Source organism: Brienomyrus brachyistius, unplaced genomic scaffold (assembly GCF_023856365.1).
Source record: "Brienomyrus brachyistius isolate T26 unplaced genomic scaffold, BBRACH_0.4 scaffold474, whole genome shotgun sequence".
Taxonomy (NCBI): domain Eukaryota; kingdom Metazoa; phylum Chordata; class Actinopteri; order Osteoglossiformes; family Mormyridae; genus Brienomyrus; species Brienomyrus brachyistius.
The window spans coordinates 27,683-36,642 of NW_026042749.1; the positions used below are offsets into that span (position 1 = coordinate 27,683).

The 8,960-nt window shown below is 45.3% G+C and overlaps 1 non-coding gene across 1 annotated transcript; it reads right to left on the bottom strand.

The window, feature by feature from the left end:
* Positions 1-1,368: 1,368 nt before the first annotated feature.
* trnad-guc (transfer RNA aspartic acid (anticodon GUC)) lies at positions 1,369-1,440 on the bottom strand. Its single transcript has one exon. It is a non-coding gene; the product is annotated as a tRNA-Asp (tRNA).
* Positions 1,441-8,960: the final 7,520 nt, after the last annotated feature.

An 8,960-nucleotide genomic window follows, 5' to 3' on the forward strand; every position in this document is an offset into this window, starting at 1 on the left:
TTTGCAATAACGACCTAAAAGCAGTTGTTATGATTCCAGGGAACGCGGCTGATTTTTAGAGTCTATACATCATGAAGAAACGGCGATCGTGTGAGAAAGACTTATTCTGTACGGATGACAGGGCCAGCATTTCGGACCCAAGGGAAAGGCTATTGTGCATCGGAAAGAGACAAAATCATATCATTATATAGAAAACTCGTCGTAGTATTTAAAAACCAAGTAACTAACACTGTTATTAAGTGCGGACTTTAAATCAAGTGGTCGCGGTCGTTTTTATTTGCATAAAACTTTAAACGTGATCTTGAAAATATAACGCTTGCAACAAACATCCATGCATAGTGTGTTACTGCGAATGAAAATACGCGGGTCACAATTTATGATCCAAGTGTATAATGGTAAATAATTAAATAAATAAAACCGCAGGCTTTCACATCGAGTGCACCCCAATAACGTTTCATTGAAATGTCCATGTTATGTACGCCGGGCACTGATGGATGCAGGCCTAGCGATCTCTATAACAATGCCAAGCAAAGAATGTCACTGATTTACCAAAGCGGTCAGTTTTCGGGGATCCTGCGGCAGCTGGGAGAAGAAGAATCGGGCAGGTTTCAGAATCGGCGAGCGCTCGGATAAAAGGCACCGATTTCCCAGCCGCGCTTTTCTTTTCGGAACCAGCAGAAGTGCCCTCCGCACCATCCTCGGCGCTAGGACACGCCGGCCACTTTATTACCCTAAAACAGGGAGCATACACCGATCTTCAAAGCCAAACTTACCTTGCCGATTTTCGCTTAACTGCTTCTCAAACTCATCGAAATCGGACATTTTTCAGTCCGTACTAAAGACGTATTGCAAAATAAGCAGAGGTCCAACAGTAGGCCTTTGAATGGGCGGGTTCTGCTGCTTTTTCTTCCGAGTCGCCTGCCCCTCCTCCCCCGAAGTCATCGGCTCTTCCTCGGTTGTATCACACACAGGTTCGGAAACATTCGATGCGCATTACCGTCCCCTCCTGCACTGGAGGGTTAAGGACAACGTGATTATATCGAACCAAAATTGAAATGTGCAAGTTGACTTTCCTAGTTATACGTCTTCATTTTTATTCTGGGTTTAACAACCATGAGTTTATGACGTATTTTACATGATTAGTTGGCGACTGGACCTTATTGTTTATATCTCTTATTAAGGATCCATCCATCCATACATCAATTATCAAAACCACACACTTACAATCCGAGTCTAGTTTCATATGCTGCGCTGCTGAGCGACCCGCAGAATATTATGCATGAGTACAAGTCACAAGCCCCGTTTCCACTAACACGGGGCCGGTTCTAGCTTGGTGCCTTTTGAGACCGAGGCAAAAAGATGCAGACTCTCCCCGTCGGGGAATCGAACCCCGGTCTCCCGCGTGACAGGCGGGGATACTCACCACTATACTAACGAGGAGATGTACGCGCACTACTTTTACATCTTCAAGATAAACAGCGGATGACTACTAACATTTGCGAGTAATCAATGACTGAGCTTCATGTCATGACCATGGTGCTCAAGAGAAGAAAAAATACATAATGTACGTCCACTGATACCAGAACAACCATATAGCTTTATACTAAGACGATGATTAAACGGAAAATTCCTTTACAAAACACTGCCACAAAATCATAGTTTCGCAATATTACATCGTGCAACGGGACACAGTGTAAGTACGTGAAGTCGGTAATTAAATCAAGAAAAAAAAGTGAGAGGAAAAGAATACTTTTCTATTATCATATTTTTCTAACTGGCCAAACTGAGTCATATTTTGATTATACACACTAACAGAAAAACAGTGCAAATCTCCGGTAGTCCGTTTCACTTGCGCTCCGCTATGGGGCAGTAACAAGCAGAGCTTAAGTGTGGAAGGAAAAAAAAAACACAGGACAGCATCAATCCCAACTTCACAAACGCCGGAGATCGAGATGCTGTAAGCATGACAATTAACATCTTTATCCAAGGGAACAGCTGCAAGACACAGATGCCGCGCCTAACAAAGGTAGGATCGATTCCGAAGTTCAGGCATTTACAGACGCGGACTCTTCTGGAGTTGATTTTTTTCGGGAGATACGCATCAACTTCAAAAGTATGAACCGCATTATATCTATATCTGTTATGACGTTGTAGCTATTGATACTGATGCATCACAAAAATAATTTAAATGTTTTTTCATTCTGACATATGTTCGTTCGGACGAGGATTTTATTATATGAGATAAGTTTTAAATGAAAACTTTTTTTAATCTATATGATTAATTCTCGAATCTAAGCCAGACTTCACATAAATCATTCATTCATAAATATAATGGAACATACAACATCCAGGTATCCATGAAATTTATGATCAGGCTATACGTTTGTGATAACAACAAAACAACACAACATGTATATTTACAATATATGGGCCTATTGTTTAATATTGCCTCCAAATTATAGCCAGACAATAACGCAATAGGCCGACATCAAACTATTTTCATGTAAAACAAAAGTGCTGGCAGTTTGCTTGTGCTTACAGACCCCGCCTTGAGCCCATCCAGAAAGATCCCAAAAATAACCGACAAGCAAAGGTTGTAACAATCTGAGCATGTTTAGTTTAATGTAATCAGGAGCCGAATTAATAACGCGAATAAATGATCAAACCGAAAGTCTGTAGTCGGGAATATCCGATAACGTCTTTGACGTGCAGTTAAGATAGTCAGAGGAAAAACCTTGTAGTTTACTTATATATATGCCTAAATATATGAGTGTGTCTCTCCGGTGATTTAATGATGAATATAACGATTACATATCAAATCACACATTAAGCAATTATTATATTACTAGGTTGAACGTTTTCACTATGTCTGTCGTCACCTTGATTTCACGATTTTGACTATTCTTCTTATCCCAGATTGAACAAGTCATTGTGGCGATGCAAGATCCCGACATGGGGATAAAGATGAAGAATCAAAGACTGTTAATCACAGTGATTCCACATGCGATGACAGGTGCACGATACATATTTTACTTTTTAAAAATAATTTTTCATGCCGCCCGGGTTGTCTTACACCCGGCCGTGCAGTGTCCCGGGGGCCGGGTCCTAATGGTCATTTAAGCCCTTCACAGGAAAGCCCATACATCGGCGGTCTTCGGGAATCCTGTGCATTAAGACTGTCATCGATCTCCTTGCGCTCATATTTATTTATGTAATTTATTTATCGAGTTCAGCGTTTTTGATTTATGACGGCTTAATGCATTTCTCGACTCTAACTAGATGCCTTCCTCGCTATGCCTTCCCAGGAAATGATATCGTGGAGTGGCTAATTCAGAAGTACTCCATCATGGAAGAAGGTAGGGCCGAGAAGTATGTAGGGAAGCGTTACCTGGTGCTCTTATGTGAGGTTAATCGATTGTTTTTTTCCCTTCGTGACGACGATGGCGCCCCTGCTGGCGAAAGACGTCATCAGGTTTTTTTTTTTTTGTAATAAAATAACAGAAATAAACGAGTCTTTTGAATAATAAATACAAATGAAGTAATAGAATTTGTCATCCATACAACAGATTAGCCTAGCTGCATTTATGTGTAAGCATATGCAATTCACGTGTCTGACAGAAGCATGTTCTGTTCCATTGATATTGCTGAGCCTGTGAATTAATAAATGTCAGAATTGAGCTTGTCCATAACATAGACACCCCATTCGCCTGAAGCTTTTGGGATTTTCTTCCCCTGGCGTCAATTTATCTGCTGAATTATTTATCTTTCTGCTGAGAGGCTATTAGTACAAATAATCTGTAGGCCAGTCCCGAGTCGCGCCGCTACGCATGCTGAGCTGTACGGTTTGATAGTCCCGATGCAAACTTCGCTGATAGCCAGAGGCAGTCAGTCATGCCTGGAGAAATATCGCTATCCGTCTCCCTCATTATGCACTTCTGCAAGACGCTGTTGTCCTGAATTCCCGGGCGATGCAGATGAGGTTTTAAATAGCAAGGGAGCAGATTTCCCTGATTTACAGCCCAGATTGGAAAAGAAGTCGGAATGGAAAGGAGGGGACTTTTAGGCAGTAGATGGCAGATGCATTAACAGACTTGAATGGGCAAAAAACCTGTTGCCCCGGTAAGCAGTTACCCCTCCCTGTAAACACTAGGCTTCCCCCTAGCAGCGCTGTTGCTGCGCCGGTCTGAAACCCCCGGGAGCGCCTGACTGCCAATGGCCGCGGAGGCAGCCGGAAAGTGGAAAGTCCCAATTACTCGTAATTAATTATAGTTCCGATGAGGAATGCACCATCCCCGCGGCTTATTCTGTGCACCATGTCAACGTTTTTTCCAGTTACTTGCTATACCGTAAAATAAAATATAATATGCCTACTCAGTTTCTAGTTATCGTGTGTTCTACTGTATTCCACTGACAAAAATTTAGAGAATTACTATGCCTAAATCTGGGCTACGAGTAGTGGATTTGTTTGAGCTTTGAGTAGTTTACGTGGAAATGAGTGACCACTTTGTGTGTTTTCAGAGGCACTTCATGTGGGGAATCTGATCGTGAAGCACGGCTACATTTACCCCCTAAAGGACCCCAGGACGCTCGTCCTGGGGCCCGACGAGACGCCGTATCGCTTCCAGGTAACCTAAAACCACGGTTTCTTCAGATGGAGGGCAGCGCGAGAGGGTGGTGGCCATGTGGGGGGGCACGCATATCGAAACTATTCGTTGGAGAGACTGCGGAATTACCGTGTAGGACAGTATTTCTCAATCTGGTCCGGGCTCCAGAGCTGAGAGGGTGCAAAAACGTAGACTGTCTGGTAGGGAGCTGGGAGGGAGCAAAAACGTGGATCATCTGTGTGTCGCCGAGGACCGGATTGGGAAACACTGATGTATGAGAACCAATGCCAGTTAAAGTAGCAAAATGCCTTCCACCCGCCTTGTCCCTGACATGTTAAATCACAAAGCACCTTTGTCACGCTGCTTCTGAATAGTTTCAAATGACAGCATCTCCTTTTTGCTAGACTCCGTACTTCTGGAGCTCTCAGCAGTGGCCAGCCTCCGAGCTAGATTACGGTGATTACCAATTATTAATCATGTGCTCGCCTATTACATCATTACTTCCCTTTACTAGAATAATAGAAAAACACAGTTTCTTGCCATGTCTTTCTTTTGCTCTTCTAAAGCGATTTATTTGACTAAGAAGAATATCAGAAAGCAAGGGCAGCTGATAGACTATGAAAAGGTAAGAGAAAATTTTTATTTATGTACATTTCAATGCTATTCTTATTCGCTGGTCTGAAGCATTGCTTGATGAGATCATGTGATAGCTGAATGCTCATGGGAGTTTTACTTACACAAAATATTATGAGGGTAGAAGGAAAAATGATTGGTTCAGAGAGATAACCAATTAGATTGTACATGAGGTGGATCCGAGCAACTAGAGGAGGCAGGAGCAACCAATCAGATGTCTTGGTCCTGCCTCCTCTGCAATCTGATTGGTTATCTATCCGAACCAATCATTTTCCTTCTGCCCTCAGAACATTTTTGTGTAAGAAAACCTCCCACCAATTATGCACATAGTAGGATCGCACATAGACATCCACCAACTTGCCGCCATGTTGCGTCAGGGTCAACGCATTTTAGGTTCTCATCAGTAAGAGGGTTTGTGAATCCGACACTGCCAGCTGATATCCTGGGAGGGGTTCGGCCTGTGAGTCATAACGTGAACCCATGCAGCAACGCAGCCAGCCGTGCGACCTGGCAATGTCGCATTTAAACATCGTCTCCGCAGGACAGCTACAACATGTTGCACAAACGGATCAACCACACCTGGGACTTCGTGGTGATGCAGGCGAAGGAGCAGCTCAGGTAAACCCCACCCCAGCCCGGGAATACTGTCGCATCGAGCTATGAAATCAATTTCATAAATGCACACAAGGGGACAGATGAGAATGGATGAATAAATCTCGTATTAAGAGGATGATGATGTTACCTAAATTAAAAAGTAACATGGTGTGTGGTCATAATTTCCCTCCTATCTGTTAAATCAGACCTCAGCCTAAACACTAGAGTCGGAAATCCATTTCTAAGTGAAAAAGGAAACAGAAAAATGAAAACCCTACCTTGCAGTTCAGTGATTACCGCTATATGCTAATTACCCAGTATGCTTTCTGACTCTCCATCGACTGCTCTGCTCCTACCAGGGCAGCCAAACAGAGGCGCAAGGCGGACCGCATCGTGCTGGAATGTCAGGAACAGGCCTACTGGCTCGTCAACAGACCGCCAGTAAGCACCTCCCCCGAAACCCCTGACTCCCTACATCTGCCCCGGCGAAAACCCAGTATGCTGTGATTAGAGTAAAGCACACACTGGGTAAACCTGAACTCAATGCACCTTGGCAGCTCGAATATCGCCTCAGGCTGGGGGCGATTCTAGGATTTTTTTGAGGTTGTGGGGCAGAGTGGTGGCTCTGGGCCTAGGGATCTGTGCAAGCAAGTGGAAGGTTGTTGGTTCAAATCCTGTGAATGCCCAGAGTGATTCTACTCCGTTGGGCCTTTCAGCAAGGGCCTTAACCTGCAATTGCTTTGTCCTGGGTATGACATTAATCTACATGCAGGCCTGTTAGGAGATCCTTCAACTTACAGGGGAAACTTGGCAGGATTGGCAGGAAGGCATAGGCAGGGTCCCATTCCCCCACAGAGAGCTGGGGGGTTGTGCAGTTCTCTCCCACGACAACGGGTTTGTTCAATGAAGGAAGGCAAAGGAAACATCTGTAAGGACATATGGAACATTTCCGGTATAATTTTCGATCTCCGTCATCTCCAGAGCATTGAGCTCAGCAAAATTCACGGGGGGGGGGGGGGGGGGGGGAGTTTTATCTTCGTTAAGTAAGACACACAGAGTGTCTCCATGCATACTTTGTGGGGGAGGAATATATCACTTCAGGCCTGATAACCCACTACTGCTTCAGTGTGATCATGAAATATTTACTTAGCTGGGAAGAAGCCTATGTTCTGTGGGACGAGAGCTTTCAGAAGACAGACAGGACAGCAGGCTGCGGGAATGAGCAACTGCACCCTCGCTGAGTGTAATTTGGAGTTCATGAATAACACAGGAGAGTGGAGAATGAAAGTGTGGGACAGGAGCAGAGTGTGGTGTGTATCTGGCTTAATCCCGGCCGTCACTAGGGCCCCTTTCTGCTGGGTGCGCAGCATCTCTCAGGGCTAATAAGCATCAGCGTTTATGTGGGCCATTATCCCCATCCGGGGCGGCATCAGGAGGTGGGAATGGCAGCCACGCAGCTGCGGATCACATCCTAAATTCAGCTTATTTTGCAGATGTACCTTTTATTGAGACTAGAGCAGTTGGGGGTTTAGGGACTTCTCTCAGGGGTCCAGTGGTGATGTCACTCTGCTGACTGTGGGATTTAAACCGGCAACCTTCCAGTCATAGGCGGCGACTGCCAACCCGCTCAGCCACACACCACCTTCATTGATGAAACCCACCGTTTTGACGCCAATTAGACGGAAACACAGTTGAGCCAAAAACCACGCAGCGTAGGGCCCCCCAGTCAGGTGCTGCTCGTGTTTAAAAGGCAGGGACGCTCTGCACTCTGGTACGGCCAGGTGGACGGGGGAAGCTGGGGGGGGGGGGGGGGATTAAAACCAGCAAATGACAAAATGGCCGCTTCCTGCCTCCTTTCTCTTTGCCCGAGAAACACGAGACGCATCGCTAAGACTGGTGATGCTTGGATCTGGGAGAGAGGAGTGCGAAGGGACTGGGAGACGGCCTGAAGCTAAAATGCAGACATGCTGTGTTTGCGTCTCCCCCCCCACCACCCCCCCACTTGTTGGGCCTTTTAAACGAGCTGGAAGAGGATCCCACCTCCGGAATACCGGATCCATTATCTGACCTCTATTCCTGCGGCTCAGGCTTAATGCTGCATGTTAGCGGAGAGATAATGGATGTAATTGCAAATAGCAGCGTAATAATTTGCCAAATAGTCTCTCTGCTGTTAAGTCCTGAGCTGATCTGAAGCACTTTAATTGGGATTTAAGGAAACCATGTTAAATCAGATTGCATTCAGTATCGACATTTGGTTAGTTTATTCTGTAAAGCAGGGTACCCCAGTCCTGATCATGGATACTGTGTCACCGACTGGCCCTCCAGGACCGAATGGTCCTTTTGGAAAGCTGTCACACTGTCCCCTACTGGGCAGTGTCGCCATGGGCTGTACCCAGTGGCATCATGGGAAATGTGACCAGTAGTGCTAAGGGGTATTAATGCAGCGTTAGACCGGCGTCAGTCTGCTTGAGAGAAACGAGCTCACTCTTCATCTGAAGTTCAGCTAAGGATTTCTCACCCTCTGATTTTCTGCAGCCGGGAACATTCAGCGTTCAAGAACAAGGCCCTGAGCGAAGGAACCGGCACAACTCCCGAGTCCAGCTGGTCTGAGCTTTTTATTAAGCATATACATTTTTTCCGTAATGCCAGTACCTGCTGTTTATCGCCTCTGTCAGTCACAGGACCGGATCCGGGCAAACAAGAGAGCCGCTCGGGGCCTAGATAAGATCAAAGTCATGAAGAAAAAATATGTATATTAATATCTATATATATATGGCAGCTATAGGCAGAATAGGCTGTTGCCTTGGGCCCCCAAATTACCCAAGGAAGTGAAGTGATAATCAGTGTTTTTGGTGGGAGGGCATCCGAGGGAAGCTCGTGTGTGAGTGTGACAGCACTTCGTTGTGCTCATCTTTCTGTCTCACTTCTTCCTCACTTCCTGCTCTCGTTTTCCATGCTAACGTAAGTACGTCAGCAGTCCCACAATACATACTCGTAATAGTGCTATATTATTCATGGTTTCTAGACTGGATGTCTGCTTAGTAAAGCCAGGAGCTGAGTGTGAGCAGAATTCCTACTGTCTGATTCCTTGCATGTGATTCGCTCGTGGGAGTTTTACCCTCACAAAAA